The sequence below is a fragment of the Primulina tabacum genome, chromosome 4 (assembly GCF_025594145.1).
Source record: "Primulina tabacum isolate GXHZ01 chromosome 4, ASM2559414v2, whole genome shotgun sequence".
NCBI lineage: Eukaryota > Viridiplantae > Streptophyta > Magnoliopsida > Lamiales > Gesneriaceae > Primulina > Primulina tabacum.
The window spans coordinates 22,990,041-23,009,575 of NC_134553.1; positions in this window are offsets into that span (position 1 = coordinate 22,990,041).

A 19,535-nucleotide genomic window follows, 5' to 3' on the forward strand; every position below is an offset into this window, starting at 1 on the left:
ATTTTATCAGTTGTTGGATACTTTAACTTGTTATTTTGGCGAGTAATAATTTCTTCCGCTGCTATTTTGAACATTTAAACTTGATTTATCAGTTGATTTTGTGAATGAGGCAATTTTGATTATTTTAAAAAGAAAATTTTAATTTTTCCGCAAATTTTCAAACACGAATTTTCGGGCCATTATAATTTTCTCCTCCCCTTTATTGATCAGATGTTATAGAGGCTAGTGGGACATGAGTTTTATTTGCTTTCTAGATAGGTGTTCGGGATACAACAAAATATCTATTGCACATGAGGACTAAGAGAAAACCACTTTCACTTGTCCTTATGGCACTTTTGCTTTCTGACTTATGCCTATTCATCTTTGTAATTCCTCTGCTAATTTTTAGCGATGCATGTCTGCTATATTCCATGATATGATTGAAAATTTTCTTGAAATATTTATGGATGACTTTTCTATCTTTGGTGCAATGTTTGATGAATGTTTACAGAATCTGAACGCAGTGTTGAAAATGTGCGAGGAGATAAACCTATTGCTAAATTGGGAGAAGTGTCATTTCATGGTAAAAGAGGGTATTGTGCTAGGGCAAAAGATTTCTGAACAACGGACTGAGATTGAAAAATCTGAAGTGGAATTCATCAAAAACCTACCACCACCAGCATCAGTGAAGGGAATTAGAAGTTTCCTAGGACATGCTGGTTTTTACCGGTGTTTCATTAGATATTTTTCTAAAATTGCTAAGCTCCTATCTTCCCTACTCATGAAAGATGTTCCATTAGATTTCCATTTTTCCTGTTTACAGGCATACGAGAACCTAAAGGAGTGCTTGATGACAGCTCCTGTGTTGGTGGCACCGGATTGGAATATGCCCTTCGAGGTAATGTGTGACGCCAGTGATACGGCAGTTGGTGTTGTTCTAGGCAAAAGGCGGAAAAATGTAGTTCACACTATATACTATGCGAGTAAGACTTTAGATGAAGCACAATTAAATTATGGAACAACTAAAAAAGAATTACTTATATTATTATTTGCACTTGATAAATTACATCCATACCTTGTTTTATCAAAAGTCATTGTGTTTACTAATCACCCCGCACTTAAATATTTGCTTGCTAAGAAAGAGGCCAAACTACAATTGCTTAGGTGGATCTTAGTTCTACAATAGTTGGACCTCAAAATAGAAGATAAAAAAGGTGCAGAGAACGTAGTAGATGATCATCTTTCTAGGCTTGAGCATATTAGCAAAAATTGTGAAAATGATGAGATAGATGATTGGTTTCTGGATGAAAAGATGTTAGAGGAGAAAAAATTTTCATGGTTTGCGGGTTTTGCTAATTTTTTTGTTATAGGCTAACCTCCCCCCCCCCCCCCCCCCCCCCCCCCGCCCCTTATTAAATTTAACACTTCACAAACGAAAAAATTTTTTTTTAGACGTGAAATATTTTTTTTGGAGGAACCATTCCTTTTGAAAATCTGTGCAGATGCCATGATAAGGAGATGTGTAGCGGAGGAAGAGATGGAATCGATTCTTAGCCACTGTCATGACCGCGAGGTAGTTTTCATTTTGGACCCACACGAGCGACATCCAAGGAACTCGAATGTGGCTTTTATTGGCCAACTCTATTTAAAGATGCACGTTCATTTGTTCTCTCTTGTGATAGATACCAGCGAACAAGTAACATTTCTAATATCCATGAGATTCCTTTAAATAATATTATCGAGTGCGAAGTCTTTGAAGTTTGGGGGATAGATTTCATGGGACCGTTTACTTCTTTCACAAAAAACACATTTTGGTTGCGGTTGACTATGTTTCCAAATGGGTGGAGGTGGAATCATACGCCACGAATGATGCTCAAGTGGTGCTAAAATTTTTAAAGAAAAATATTTTCAACAGATTTGGAATACCACGAGCAATCATTAGTGATGGTAGGCACTCATTTTTGCAATAAAATTTTTGAAATTTTTTTGGACAAATATGGGGTCACTCATAAAATCTACACTTCCTGTCACCCCCAAACAAATGGTCAAATGGAGGTGTCGAATTGCGAGATCAAGAGGATTCTGGAGAAGGTTGTGGGGATTAATCGAAAGGACTGATCGTTGAGGTTAGATGACGCGCTTTGGACGTATAGGACTAGCTTTAAGACAACTATAGGCACGACACTATATCATCTACTTTTGCGAAAAAAGTGTCAATTACCTGTTGAATTAGAACATAGAGCTTAATAGGCAACAAAAGCACTGAATCTTGATTTTGCTCTTGCAGGTGAACACAGTTTGCTGTAGTTGGACCAATTGAAAGAATTCAAGGCTCAAGCCTATGACCCGGCATTGACCTACAAGAAGCGTACAAAGCAAGCACACGACAAGCGCATTACACGGAGGGAACCTACAAATTGGAGTCGCTTGATCCACAACAATCAGAACTGAGAGGAACATACGGTCTAGCTCTCGACTATAAATTGAGAACTAATGTATTTCTCTTTCTCCTATTTTTTTCGTTTATTTAGTTGAGTTTTTAAACTAGATGTTGGTTGTTCTTATTGTTTTTTATTTAAAAAAAATTAAAATTTCAGAAGTCAGAAGTCAGAATCAGAGAAACTCGCACTAGGGAGGTAATTTTCGACCGTCGCATTGCGCTTCAATTGCACTTCCGGGACAGAGAGATTTGGGCTAGGGCGGTATCATTTGACCGCCCCAGCGTGCCACATGAATTTTTTTCGACAGAGGGTATCGCTCTAGGGCAGTATAGTTGACCGCCTTAGCACGCCGCGTTATAAAGTCGCCCCTTCTCTTCGTTCTCTCACTCTATGCACACAAATACACCCTCCCTTTTGATTTTATCTACACAAATTATTCCCTAACCATCTATCTCTCCCTCTCTATTTGAAGGTACTCAATTTCCTACGTTCCCACGCCATTCAAGTACGCCGATGACTCCAACCCCCTTTCAGAATCTACAAGCCACTTGTCGTGGTTTGTTCGTCTAGCCCACCTCCGCCTTCAACCATGGCTCCCAAGAAATATATGGTAACACATGCCTCTTCCTCCTCTTCGTCTGATAATATAGGTAAATTTGTGAATGATGAAGCACAAAATTAGTATGAACATGTCAAAGTGCATAGGCACCCCATTACGAAGCGAGGGTTTGATTTCTCCATTAGATCATTACAACTTTTGCAAGCTATTGAGGAACGAGGATGGGTTTTGTGCCCAACCCAAGGCTGCGGTGATTTCAATTGTGCGTGAATTTTATGCCAACGCCGTCGAACGGAGTGATGGAAGGGCTATGGCTGGGGGTAAGTTCTTCTATTTTGACTCTGCCACCCTGAATGATTTGTTGGGTACCCCTGTGGTTGATGAATCGACTTTAGAGAAGCTATTTGAATCGACTTTAGAGGAGTTAATAGCCAACCCAGATTTTGAATCAATTGTGCAAACAATCTTTTACCCGGGGGCTATTTGGAAGACTCCAAGTTGTTTTTCGGAAAAATATTTGTTGTTTAGGCCCGCGATGTGGTATGATTTTCTTTCCAAGCGGTTGATCCTGGTGTCCCACGCCAGTGATGTTCAGAAAGACCGAGCCATGATGCTCTACGCAATGATGGTGGGTGTTCCGATTATTGTGGGCCGACTGATCTTCTCTCAAATCCAGCAGTCCATTCACAGCTCCAGCATTGCCCTATTTTTCCACACTATCAATACAAAGCTGTGTCTGCGAGCCGGGGTCATCATCAATGTGGATGATGAAAGGTTGCAACCGATGAAGCACATTGATGACTCGTGGATAAAAATGAAATTGGGAAAGCGCGCTTTAGACTTCTCAGAGGTGGCCGAGGATGAAGCCGCAGCTAACCGCCCACTGCCACCCACACAACCTCGAAGGCGGGAAATTATTGATAAAGTTGAAAAGTTTTGTTCTTTTCCGTTCATCAAGATCAGTACAACACCGTCAACAGCGCTAACATGACATCGATGGAGTCTTTGGTGCGCGGTACTTTGGTGTGCGGTATGGCATTACACATGGGCCTCGACACCTCAGTTTATCCACCACCACCGGCATAACCGCCTCCTTTCTCATTCCACTATGCTTACACTCAGCTAGACAATCTGGTGCCCAGAGTTGTGCCACCCCCGATGACGATGAGGATGAGCAGTGATCGGGGGAGATTTCGTGTTTTCCCTTCTTTGTATTCGTTTTATTGTTTTCCGTTTGATTGCATTCTGTTTAGCATCCATGTTAGTTTCCTACGTTTGTTTGTCTACATGTTTTCTTGGTTTTGTGCTAGATTGGTATGTGGTATTCTATGTATGTCACACATGAGAAGTGGAAAATAGTTGGTGCTAGATTGGTATGTAATAGCTAATGATGATGTTGAATGGGTCACACATGCATGTCCATTTTTGTCATGGCGCTAATTTTGAACACACGAGTGGTTGATGCATGAAAATATTAATTGGATAAGGAAATTTTCGGTACGAATTTTGGCAACAGAAAAATGCATGACAGTGTACTTGGAAAATTGTTTGTGGGGAATTTGAGATGCACTAGGTGACTTGAACTTGTACATGTTCCTTGACACGAACACTGCCCAGCAGAAGGATGATGAGTCAAGTACGTTTATGCTAGAGCAATCCATTGGACCAAGCTTACAGATAATAATTGTGTTGCAATACTTGTACCCGTATATCTAGCCATGTCCAACCTTATTCAAGAACCATTGAGATTGGACTGAAGCCACACGCCCTTATCTCTTGTTCCTATTTGAAGGAGGACAGAAAAATAAGAAAAGTATGTCGCACGAAAAAAAAAAGAAAAAGGAGATGTAAGGTGTGGGGGAGCCAAATAAAGGAATAAAATTCTATTCCTAGGCTAATAGAATGGAGATGTATGGAGTTGAAGAAAATCAGATGCAAAATCTGAATATGCACAAATGATACAAAATTGTACCTCCCTTGTTTCCCATTTCAGCCTAGTCAAGGTACCCATATCCTATGTTGATTTATGTCTGACGAGTCCTAACTATCTTTGCTAGGAATTAGTAACTAGTGAGGAGGGATGTGAGAGAGGGATTCTGTACACTGACGTATTGATTGAAGTCTCTTACATCGTTGAAAATTTTAATGTGGAAATGCATGATGCTTGAGCCAACATTGCACATACACAGACTTTTAAATGCATGAAAGATTGTAGTGCTGAAACTTCGTGGCATAATGCGTAACTAGTGTCTTGCGTTATTGGATAAAATATGTGTTGATATTCGTTGAGGCAGACAAGAACCATGAATGCACCGACATGCTACTTCTTGTGTTGTTGTGTCATGCAACCTATTTTGCTCGAGGGAGAGCAAAATTTTAGTATGGGGGTTGATAGAGGTCATATTTACGTATTTTAGTGCATCGTGCGAGTCTTAGTTTGCATCGTCTTGGTTGCATGAAGTATGTATTTTGTTCATTTTATCTTAAGTTATTTCATATGATCATCTCTCACTGAGTTGTATGAATTTGCAGGAAAACGACGAAAAGCGAGAAAATTCAACCAATACTGAAGCAGAGGACAGACTACTTGGCGATGGGGTGGTAATTCTTGACCGCCCTTATCGGCCTTAGCACATGCAGAAGCCAAGGAGTTGGGCAAAAGTCCTCGCGCTAGGACGGTAATTCTTGACTATCCCATCGTGAACACAGCAAAAATAGGAGTTTCGGACATAACACCTCGTGCTAGGGCAGTATTTCTTGACCGCCCCAATGTGAGAGGCTGAAGAAATTATAGAAGACCTCACGCTGGGGCGGTAATTCTTTACCGGCCAAGCACGAGTAAACATGGAAATTTTCCTTATTGGCTTGTATACAACTTGGAAGGTGGATGGCTACAAAAGGAACCCTAGGGATGAAAATTGGAGGACTTTTCAACAGCCAAAAAGTTGGGAAAAAAGGACAGGCTTGGAGAAAAGCTTGGAGTGGAAGATTTCAACATTTCCGGGCAACTTTTTTCGCGTTTTTGTCACGTCTAGTATTTTTAGTCTAATTTCTCTTGTTTAAATTGTTTTGCTTAGTTTGATCAAGAATTCTAGTACCTAATTTTCATTATTTGTTGGGATGTAAGTGGATCCTACCACGAAACCAAGTTTAGTTAATTCATCTATCGACTTTTGATTTGTTCTTGATTGTGTTATTATTTTTATTGTGTTGTTTAAGCGTAGTTAACTTTAATAACGATTTCATATTGTGAATGATTTCGAGAGAATAGCCTGAGACATGAACAAGTAGCATAATCTTTGGATTTACAATTTATATAGAAATATGAAGTAGGATACACGTCGATAATCATAGTCCGGTAAGTCGAAATCTATGGTATTTCATTGAACGACCTGCAAATTCACCTTGATAAATAATTAAAAAGATTTAATTACTTCACTACATTGAATTAGTTTGGCATAGCTCAAGAAGGCGTGTTCATTTGGATAGGAAATCTCGTTGAAAGCGTATATTATTGTCGAACGAATTAAGTAAATTAGCGAGGTGTAGGTGAACCGATATTCCTAACAAATTCATTTCTCACTGAATCTTTAATAAATCATTTTAGCTTATTTATTTCATCATTTTATTTGTGAATCTATTTCGTTGAGCTATTATTTAATCATCGTAGTGGTAAACAATTATCCAATTATCGTTTCTAAAGATTTAATAACTGAGAATAACAATTGTTAAATATAGTCTCTAGAGGAATGATACTTGTACTCTCGTACACTATATTATTATTTGACATCGTGCACTTGCGATTATTTCGAGTTTGAATATTTTTAATTTTTATTAAAGATTTTACAGTACAAGTTTTGCTCGATCATTGGTGCTTGGTACAAGTTTTTATTTAATAATTATTTCAAATATGATTTATTTAATAGATTATTATTGAAAATATGGAATTTTATGATATTTTACATGTCGAGCCATATTTTAAACTAGTAGTCGATTTTTAGCAAAACAGATGACTTTTGGGAGTTCGAGTAATGATTTGGAAAACGTACCAAAACGAAATATTTTATGTGCGTGTTATTTGTCCTAATGGGTTTGTGTTAGTAGATTTTTTGGCCAGGGCAACTACACCTCATTAATTTAAAAACCTATGCCCAATAGTCACACATTTTAATATTAAAACCCACTCACCCTAGCCTCCCTCCCCAGATTCCTCTCGGCCGCACCACTCATGAGAATAGTAGAAAATTTTGTTCTTTTTTTGCAAGAGGATTTCAGTAGGATCTTTGTCCCGTCTCTTCGGTGTTCGTCCCTCGCTCCGTTGGTTTTTTTTTGTACATTTCTTCACCAAGGCACACGCTACACCTTCTTTTTCTCATCAATCACATCATGATATGTGTTTTGAATTATTTTTCATGGTAGTTAATAGATCTACGGATATGAATCGGTGTTACAGGTTTTTACACGAAAATATAAATTTTTCCTTGTCATGCTTCTCACATTTTCGACTTGTATTGAAGGAGCTGCCATGCCTCAAGGGTTAAGAGTGATTTTTCATCAGGTTTGAAGGTGTCTAGATGTAAAGGTCAGATTTGGAGTGAAATCTTGTAGGTGGCCGATCGAATCTAAATGGTTGGCTGGGCTTTGGGTCTCGATCGGGTTTAGGAGTGGAGCAGCGGGGCAAAGGTCGTTCTGGGCCTTGCTTAAGACCCTATTGAGTCTAAGTCGTGGTCCAAGATTGCTAGTTCACGGGTGGTTACGGCCTAGGGGCAGATCGAAGGAGCTAGGGTCAGGTTTGCTAGTCTTTGTCTTGCTTCGTGTGATTCATTCACGTTCACATGCATGGGGTTGAGGGCCACGGCTAGGCCAGTCTAGAAGTGTCCAATGGGGAGGTAGGAAGGGCTGGTTAAGGTCTGGTCTAAGCTGGTTCAGGGTAGAGTCGAATTATTTTCTTGAGAATGGGAATAGGGTTCGGTCATTTTGGTGCAATATTTTTAGCAGCATACAAAGGTATTTTCGAAGGTCTTAGGTGGTCTGGTCATGGTGGTTTTAAAATTAGTTAGGTGTCATTAAGTCATGGTTTAAGTATGGGAAAGTTTGGTTACATTCCGATTTGATTCGGGATAAAATCGGGACTCCAGTCCAAGTTTTAAAACGAATTATAGAGTTTAATGCGTGGGCTCAAGTTTACATCTAAGAAATGATGATAAGTATGTTTCAATGTGTTTTAAATAGTTCGAATCGATTCGGGTCGAAATTTTAAGGTCCAAGGTTAAAAGGGTCAAATTATGGTTTCGGGGGCGAAATGGTCATTTTTCAACCGGGTCAATGTAGCGGTCCTGATAGTGCCCTGACAACTTAAAATGCATGTTTAAAATGTTTATTTTATATGAATACGGAACATTTATGAAAAAACTTATAATATGTTGCATGCTTGATTTCAAGAAAAGATATGTATATGTATGGAATTTTATTAAGTGAATATGATGACATATTTGAAGGAGGTGTTTTGGTTGTGTCTAACTTGAACACGAACACGAACACGAAACATGTAAGGTCAAGGCTCAGTTGACGGGTGAGAGTGTCGCTAATGTCCCTGCCGCCTGGAACCATATACGTAGATAGATCTATCGAACAACAGTTGATACGAAAGTCACAACTAATGAACTGAATTCAATAAAGGAAAAATGAATATGTATACGATGGCATGATATGACATAATCCGATATGAATTTTTTTATGTTTATGTTCTTGTTTTTGAAGATCACGAAAGTTATTTTAATTAAAGTACTTTTCACTGTTGCTTGATATGTATATGTACTTTGTCATAATGCTTCAGATGTGTTGAGTATTTAGACTCATTAGGTGTGATTGATGCAGATAAGCAGTTTTTTGATGAGGAGACTGGAGGTGCTGAGGACTGAATGTACGGGGTTGGTGGCGCACTGAAAGCCTGAGGACTTTGCGTTTCTTCCGTATTTCATGATTTTACGAGGGATATGGTTAAAACATATTTCAATACGTTTATGATTTTTGTACTCTGAGTTTTGGCGTGTTTTTAGTATTATGTTGTTGTTTTGCTTCAAAAACGTTTTTGTTGGTCACACCTTTTAGATTTTTTTAACCTGTAAGAACATTTCATGTTCGTAATCTTTATTTTGATGTTAACAAAACTTGTTTGTTTGTTTCTAATGAGTTCACCTAAGCGTGCAAAAACTGAAACTGATGAGGCTTCGAACTGATCACTTACAAAGCTTAAACTGAAGATATTGAGACGCAAACTGAAAGTGACAATTGATTGATCGAACTGAACCAGTTCAACTGAAGTATCAAGAGCAGTTCAACTAATTGTCCAGTTGACAGGTGGTTCAGTAGAAGACCTTCAGAAGCCCGACCAAGCTGATGAAGTGTTCAACTGATTAAGAGCCCAACTGACCAGTTCAACTGAATCAGTGAAATCAGTTCAGCTGACGAGTCAACTGATTTCACCTCATCATTCATGACTAGTTCAACTGACCAGTTCATAACATCAGTTAGGAGCGAACCAATTTGCAGATATGACAAGCTTTATCCAGCTGTGCAAAAAGGTACAAAAGCTATTGTACTATCAAGGTACAATAAGAGACGTTGCAACAGCGTTTAAAGCTAAATGTTCCAGATATCTATTTGGGGGAACAAATTCAAACTGCAACGGATTCATTCACTGAGTCTCACTGTAGGTTCAGCAAAACTCCTATAAATAGAAGCCGAATCTCAGTGAAGACGATGATGAGAGTTGATCAGTGAAAAGATAAAATACAAGAGAGGGCATGCATATCGCGTATCAGCTTACAAAGAAACAACCGCCTAGTTGAGGGAACACTCCAAAGTTATATCAGCTTATTTTAGAAGCATATTTCCCTCAATGTGTGAGAACACTTTCGAGTAGTTTTCAGGTATCAGTTCTCACACACACACACATCACCACTCAAATTCCGTCTTGCACAAAGACGTAAAACATGTGCATGTAAGCTTTCTCACATAGAAATTAAAGAAGTGTTGACTGGAAGGTGCTGCCTTCAGTCTAGTCTAGGAGTTCAGTCAAACAGTAGGTAAGTCCTAAGCTGGGTGGGTTATTACACTTGTTGTAATTAATCAAAGTCTTCTAGTGTATCCTACCCGAGGAGGTAGAAGGGGTGACGTAAGAGCAGTTGAAGTCTCCGAACATCCATAAACATGTCTTGTGTACTTTAACTGTTAACCCCTTGCTTTAAACTGACTTGATCAGTTCGAGTATCTATTCAGTTCTTATCTATCAGTTTAGTTCTCAGTTTGAGAACTGATCCCCCTTATCTTCAATTAATTAGTTACACAAGATTAAAAGTTTTTAACAGATCAGTGTTTCTTAACGAAGGATTATGTCGAGTATTTTCCGCTTGATTTAATATCAAACTCGATATGATTCATTGGTGTATACATTCTTAGAACACGAGCTATTGCAGCTCATCATGTTTTTAGAGGATTTTCTCTATCCAACAAAACCAAATTTATTTTATTCAATATTTGGGTTGTTTGGTAAACGAGTTGGATGAATTTATATATATAAGTATATATATATATATAGCAAATTGATTAAATATCTTAATTATTTTATTTAATTGAAAATAATACTTACATGATACATATTATATGGTTAAGGGTCAAATTGCAAGATTTTATGAAAACTGTACATTTTACCTGAATATTCGATAATAGGCTGGGCAATGGAGACCAATGACGACCAAGATAAAACAAATCTTGTTCAATAAATATTTTCTAAGTTTATCAATATTACTAAATATGATTATTTTTTTCTAAAAATGGTAGGGTTCAATATGAGTATATGAACGTGTTATGATTTCCAATGTGTACACTGCCAACCTAGGACGTTTAAGGAATGGAACAAGTGACGTTTAGGCGTGAGACGAGGGCTGGACAAGAGCTAGAAGGGGTCGTGCATGGTGAGGGGTAGTGTCCTAGGGTTTTCATGGAATTTTGGCATTTAAGGGTTCGGTTAAGGGAAGTACGGAATGCGGCTCGACCTAGGCTTGGGCAGGTGTTCATGCTGGACGTGGTCAAGGGTTGGGAAGAGTCCTAGTGTAACGTACCGTACTTTTAAACAACTTTAAAATTTGCAAAAAATAAAAAATTTCTTAATTAAATATAAACCTTCAAATTGCGATAACAATAAACTGATCATTCAAAATATTTGCAACGAAAAGATCGCAAATAACGTTTTCTAAAAACACTTGGTTAAATATCCTAAACAATAACGTGAAATCAGAGTATTTGAAACATAGCATAATTTCTTAAAAACATGGGCGGTCATCAGGTTTAGCCTCCTGCCCAGTCCAAGCCGGCTCATTGGTCCCCACCCCTCGTCTCCTCAAAGTCATAATCACCTTCATCGATCAAGTCTTGTGAGTCTAAAGACACAACATGTATAAACTGAATATAACAAGTAATACGTAATTAAACAACATACATCTTTAAAGTAGAGCGTACATACTTGAAACTTGAACGTAATAGCATAAACATACTTGAAACTTGAACGTAATAGCATATAATAGACGTGCCATCATCATAAAACTTTTCATAAACATGCTTGCTTCATACATGCTTGAACATACATAAACTTGATCATTTTGCGTAGAGATATGTATCAAAGCAAATGACCCATACATAAATACGCATGATTAGACTAAACCACAGTACTTGGCTGACAGGGAAAGTCCACTACCAAATACATGAGATCTTCGTTCATACTTTAACGGTTGGATTGATCTCTGGTCATGCTTTACCGCTTTCCAATCCTGATCTAAACCCGGTCGTGCTTTACCGGGGTGGAGAGGTCCTCGGCAACGTTCACCGACTTCCAATCCCAATCATAAGTTGGTCACAAGACATTTAGCATACCTCAAAACTTAAAAATATTTTCTCTTGCACGTAGAACATACTTACTTGGCGTTGAGGGATTCGTTGGATCTCGCTAGGGGCCACTGCTCACCTACTAACATGGTTACATGTGCCTAATATTTCATATCCTAGATGTAATCGTTGTGCTCACAACCCGAATGACAATTTCATATGACAATCTAAACTCACACGTGACTTGACCTCGTTTAATCAATGTACTAAACTATGACATCGACCCCCGGAACAAATACTAATGTGATGTGTAAACATTTTCCAAACCATAGGAGACATGAACTTAAATAATGATTTAAAAAGCCATGTTCAAGCGCCTAGGTGCTGGGCATGCTTGGCGCCTAGGCGCTAGGAAGCGTCGTAGCCTTAGCACTACGGCACCCCAAGGGCAGCGCTGCGGCACCAGGCTTGCGAGAGTCGGGCGTTGCGGCGCTCCCCATTGATCGCTGCGGTGCTAACCCTGCGCAAACTCGACCCCAAATGCACAAATTCGTTGCAAACTCTAACCCATGCCTTATCGACCTGAACCAACACCTCGATACCCATCCTAGGACTTCATAGTAGAGATTCAAACTCACACAAATGCCCCAAAACAACAATGCGATCCATACAACGCAACTCAAACTGTGAACACGACATTTTGACACCAAAATGTTTCCTAAGACTTCTAATGCATACAAGTGCCCATCGACACAAGACGAAGCACCAAAATTTATCTCAATATCATACTCACAATACTTAAACTTAGCAGCGATCAACCAACGGTTTCCCAAAGAAGCCTGCAACAAATAAACTTCAAGAACACATCAAAACTGCATTTTCAGAAAGTCGCAGTTTGAGTAGTCTAACAAAAATGATCATAACTGACTCATTTCTTATCCAAATATTTCTAATTTACTGTCAAATCGAAGGTATCAAAAAGTTCTACATTTTCTATGTTGAAAGTTTTTACAGAAAATCGGCCAAAAAGTCGCAGTATTTAAAATGACAACAAATTTCGAGTTTTCAGATCTAAAATCGTTTCAAAATCTATCCAACCAATTTTTGCTCAAACTTTTCACAACATACATGGACTTTTACACATAATTAACTTAAAAAAAAATACTATGACAAGATCGAGGCATAAACGGGAGAATATACATGCCTTTTGATATTTAAATTTACCAAACCGACGATACCGAAGTGGGGAAAGATGCGAGGTTGATTTGGAACGATTTGTGGCTCGATTTTCTTGAAGAAAAGTGGCGAGAATTGTTGAAATCTTTGAAGGGAGGGGCGGCTGATGAGTTTTCTTAGAACCCTAAGCTTTCATGTTCTCAAAAATTAAATTCTGAAATCTGATTGTGTGTGTGTATTGCCGATCGGTTTTGGTGTGTGAAAAGAGTGTGTGTGTGCGTGAGTTTAGGTAATAATTAGGGGATAAAAATTGCTAAATAAAAAAATTAACACCTAATTAAAAGTTAATCAAACACTAACTTTACTAAAAAAAATCCATTAATTAAAATAAAATGCACAAATACTAAATCTTTAAAAGTTTAAAATCCTAAAAATCACCTAATAAATAAGTTTGAATTGAAAATGCTAAAACTAAATAAATCATTTGAAATGCTCCATTCTTAACTTAAAATAAATTGCCTCATTTAAAAATCGTCGCAGGTCTCTTTTTCTAGATCTCGCATGGAATAATCGCCTGAAACATGAAACTCGAGAAACATTTGAACGTGCAACACAAAAACATAAATAATTTAAAATAATGTAATTTCATAAATCATTCATCTCAAAAAAATCATTTTAAATTTGTTTAAATAATTTAACAATTAAATAAATGCATGGGTTTTACGTGTACTGAATTTGGGCTCTACACCTAGCTATGCTAGGACTCGACTGCAGCGGCTAGGGAAGTGTCCACGTGAACTAGGACTCTTCCCCATGCGCGCTTGGTAGAGCTACGGGCAAAGGGGCTCACGGCTCGGTTGGGGGCTAGCTAGGGTTGGTCAGTAGGGTCTAGCATAGTCCTAGTTGGGTTCCTGGGCTGCTGGTTCACAGTGGCTCGAGGAAGAGAAAAAAAAATAGAAGAGGGCCACGGTCTAGGGCTTGCGCACATGGGTAGCGGGTCTGGTCAGGGTATGGTTCAAGGTGGCTCGACCATGGCTTGATGAATCTGGGCAGCGGCTCGAGTTGGAAGTATAGGGGTTCGATTTATGGCTTAGGAAAAAATTTGGCTCGAACCATGGTCCACAGGCATCGGTTCATGGTTCACGAGGGTATTTTAGGAATAAAAAATTTATTTTAAAAGTGTGGGAAGAAAATATGAAAGTTTGGTTGGGATTAATTCGAAATTAAAACGCTTTACGAATTAGTAATTAAGGAAATAAATCGAAATCCTTGATTTTCCGTTAAATAAAAATATTAGTAGTCAGATTTATGCTAAAATAATTATTTCGGATAGTCTCGAGTCAATAAAAGTGAGAAATAATCAAAATCAAGAATTTTAGGGTACAAGGGCAAAACGATCATTTTACACCTACGTAGAACGAAAAAAGTTGGCAGTGTCCCGAGAGATCATAACGCTTTTTAAATGATATTTTAAAACATTTATGATGAAAATATAAGAGTTTTTATTTATGGTAAAGTTGTGCAATTGTTATGCTATTTTTCAAATGTGGAAAGGACACGATGTTTTGTGATTAAAAAGGAAAAGAAAAATATTTTGAAGGATGTGAATTGACTGTGACAAAGAGAATATGATATATGATTTTTTGGAATATCGTGAAAGAGAAGGCCTCAGAGGGAGCTCGTATATAGGAGAAGGCTCAGAGGGAGCCCAACGATCGAATTTCTATTTTACGTCGGTGCCTAGTGCCCGTCCCCATGCGCAATGATGAGTTAAGACTTATCAGTCGACCAAATAATAAAGGCCAGTTACTTTGAAATATCAAACTTCACCCAAAATGATAAACGATTTTAAGCTTTACGATTTGAAGATTTATGATTTATTAATGCTTACAAGTTTATTTTAAATAAAAGTATAATTTTAATGCATGTGCTTGTATATATATTATTTGTTACTTCTGTTTAGAATGTGCTGAGTCATTAGACTCACTAGGTTTGAATGCTGCAGATGATGATGATATTGAGGGAGGCGCTGACGCTTGAGTGGATCGAGTCCGGAAGCTCACTCCCGAGGCATATTTATTTCCGAATTAGCTTGATTATCAAAGTTTTGAAAGATTTTGTTAATGAGTTAATTAGACATTTTTATGCTTTATTTTGAATTCAGTTCTGATCATGTTAAAGGTTGAAGTCGAATGTTGTTAATTGATGATTTATGGATTTTTATGCACTTGAGATTTTAAATGTTAAATTATTTTGATTTATGAAAATTTTAAGCTATTTTAAATGGTGAAATTCGAGAGTATGTATTTATAAAAAAATATTAGTAGGATTTTAAAGTTAAAAAGTACGGACGTTATATATATATATATATATATATATATATATATATGTATTGTAATAACAATTTTTGAAAAAAGTTTTTTCTATCTCGTAGAACAAATTCATTCAAAAGACAAATCATCACTTTCACTAAAAAACAATGGGAAAGTTTTTATCACTGTTGTGATAGATATAAAGAATTGCGTAATATTTGTCCACATCATGATTTTGAAACTTGGAGAGTTATTTCTCAATTTTATAAAAGTTTGACACCTAAAGATAAGAAAATGGTTGAATTTATGTGTAATGGAACATTTGAAGATAAAGATTTAACTGAGAAAATTGAGTATCTTGATTCATTAGTTAAAAATGCTCAAAATTGGGACATTGTTGGCACAATTGAACCATCATACAAGATTTATTCTCCAACACCTGGTGGAGTTATGTAAACCCTCAAGAATGAACATGATTTCTAAGCTAGATTTTCATCTTGTGCAAGAAAATTGGAGGCACTTAAAATGGGAAAGAGTGCTCAGTTAAAATATGTCCAAAATATTTCTTGTCACATCTGTGATACAATTGATCATTGTATAAAAGAATGTCCCATTTTTCCCTCTTTCATAGAATTCTCCATGACCAAGGCAATGTTTTGAACGCTTTCAAAAAGCAAAAATTTTGAACGATAATCTCAAGTTATAATCCAAGTTGACGAAATCATTCAAATTTTAGTTGAAAGAATGATCATGCTACAAAATTTTCTCAACCACCTTTCCAAAATAAACAAAAGTTTCAAAATTATGCATATTTTATTCCTCAATCTAAAAACAATTTGGAAGGTACATCGAATTCTCTCATTGCAAAGCAAGAGTCTATCAATATTCAAATTGATCAAACCATTATAGATTTAAAAGATACTCTTGTTAAATTTGCATCTGCACTTAATATTCATGAAAAATGTAAATTTCCTTCACAACAATAACATAATCCCAAGGACCATCATTCATAAACTTGAACTTCTGTAACTCAATCGATGGATCTGGTAAAATCTGTTATTACTCTTTAAAATGATAAAGTAGTTGAAAAATCCATTCAAGAAATTTTTGAAGATGATGATGATATGTCTAATCCAAATGGGAAGGGAGAAGTGGAACCTATACCTTGCGAAGAGGAAGTTCAATAGAAAGTGACACCACTATTTTCTTATGCATTGAAAAATACAAAAATTAAAATTTTAATTCTGATATGTATGATATTTTTAAACAGGTAAAACTCAATATTCTATTATTAGATGCAATAAAAATGTATCATCTTATGCCAAATTTTTGTAAGACTTGTGCACTGTGAAAGTAAGTTGAAAGCGAAGAAGAAAACATTTTTAGCTGAACAGGTAAGTGCAATAATTCAAAATAATAATACTTTGAAATATAAAGACACTGGTTGTCCTAATATTTCGTGTATTATTTGATAAAGAAAAATTAAAAAATCTTTGCTTGATATTAAAGCTTGCGTGAATTTACTTCCATATTCAATTTATCAAAATCTCAAACTAGGGGAGTTAAAACCTACTTCGATAACACTTTTTTCTTGCTGATAGATCTATTAAAGTACCACGAGGTATGGTAGAAGATGTGTTGGTTCAAGTTGATAAATTTGTATACCCTGTCGATTTCATAGTTTTGGATATATAACTTGTCGAAGCTTCTAAGCAATTTTTGTGATTTTTGGTCGTTCATTTTTAGAAATTTCTAACGCTTTGATAAATTGCAGAAACGGAATAATGAAGTTATCATTTGGAAACATAACTTTGGAGCTAAATATTTTTAATCTTTGTAAGCAATCACATGACAAAAAATATGAAAGTAAATAAGAAAATCATATCGAAACTCTTTTGGAAAAAACATTAAAGAATGGAGTATTTATAACCAATTGAATATTTGTTCAATTGGTACTCTTAAACGAAATAATAAAATTGATTTTGATGATTTAAGGAGGTACAATTCTTTTCTAGAATCTGAGAAAGATGAGGATGTAAGAGATGAGAACATGGATGAACCACACATATTGGAGTTAAAGCACATGCCAAAAGAATTGAAATATACAATTCTTGGAGAAGATGAGACATATCTGGTGTTAATTTTTCTAAACTTGCAAGTGATGAAAAAGGTAAATTAATCGATATGCTTAAAAGGCATAAAAATTCTATTGGTTGGACACTAAATATCAAGGGCATTAATCCACTAGTTTGAACACACAGATAAAATTTAGAAGAAAATCTAAAACATCGAAGACTAAACCAACATATAAAAATGTTGTGAAAATTGAAGTTCTCAAAATACTTGACGTTAGAATTATCTATCGTATTTCTGATAGTAAGTTGGCAACACAAGTAGTTATAAAAAATCGGGCATTACATTGATAAAAAACGACAAAGGAGAATTTTAATAAGTCAAATCTCTTCTAGTTGGCATATGTGTATTGATTATAAAAAATTGAATTATGCCACTAGAAAATATCATTTTTTTTTCCATTTTTGGATCAAATTTTAGAAAAAGTAGCAGGTCGTCCCTACTACTGTTTTCTTGATGGATATTTAGGTTATTATCAAATTCTTATTGCACTTGAAGATCAAGAAAAAACCACATTCACGTGTCCTTTTGATATATTTGCATTTAGAAGGATTTCATTTGGTTTATACAATGTCCCAACAACATTTCAAAGATGTATGCCAAGCATTTTCAATGACATGGCTGAATTTTTTTTTGGAGATTTTTAAGGATGATTTGACATTTTTTGAGAATACATTTCATAATTGCCTTAAAAATTTAGAAAAAGTTTTAAAAATATGTGTGGAAAAAGGTCTTATTTTAAAGTTGAAAAAATTTCATTACATGGTTACTTTTATAATTATTTTGGGACATGTTGTGTCATCTCATGGAATTAAAGTTAATAAAGAAAAAATTTATGTCATCGCCAATTTATCTTCACCAAACACCATTAAATGAATTAGCTCATTTTTAGGACATGCTAGATTTTATAAGATGTTTATAAAAAATTTAGCTTAATATCTAAACCCATTTGTAACATCTTAACAAAAGACAATACATTTGAATGGACTAAAGAATGTCAAAATGCTTTGATAAAATCATTAGACCTTTAACATTAGTTCCTATCATGAAACCTCCTTATTGGTCATTACCATTTGAAATCATATGTGACGCAAGTGATTTTGCAGTCGGTGCAGTATTGAGTCAAAAAAAAGAAAGGTAAGCCTTATGTAATATATTATTCAAGTAGAAATTTAAACAATGCTCAAACGAATTATTCAACAACTGAAAAGGACTACTAGCTGTAATAATTGTATCAGATAAATTTCATTCTTAGTTAATTAGATCAATGAAAATTGTTTTTACTGATCATTTTGCTGTTAGATATTTATTGACCAAACAAGATGCGAATCCACGATTAATCAAATGGATTTTGTTTTTCCAAATATTTGACATTTATATCAAAGTTAAAAAAGGAACCGAGAATGTTGTAGCGGATAAATTATCGAGACTAATAACATGATCATATTTTGAAATCATACTAATCAATGATAATTTTCATGATGAGCAATTATTTTCGGTTGCTGCTACACATTGGTTTGATAACATAGTAAATTTTCTTGTGACATGAAAAATATCACCGCAATGAAATTCCCAAGATAAAAGAGAATTTTCGAGTGAGGTAAAAAACTTTTATTAGGATGTGTAACGCCCGAAAACCCGAACACATTAACCACATGCATGGATGGAAATTTATTTGAAATTTATCTAAATGATTGGTCTAGGAGCATGTTTAGGTATTGGCATGATTTAATTATTACTTGACCGAATGTTATGAATGTGAACTTTCCGTAGTTAAATACGCGACGTATGGCAGAAGACGAGAGAACCGGGGACGATTTTAATAAGTTTCTACTTTTAGAAAGTTATAAATAAAAACTCTATATTTAGTAAGTCAAAATTAGGAAAGCGACAACCTATTAATAGTAAGGGACGAAGTTAATCGGTAACAAACATTTGCTAAGGAATGAGAAGTTTCAGACGTACGATATTAAAAATGAGTAGCACCAAATATTTTTAAATATCGTTAGGACTTTTTAGTAAGATTAAATATGTATTTAATTAAAAACTTAA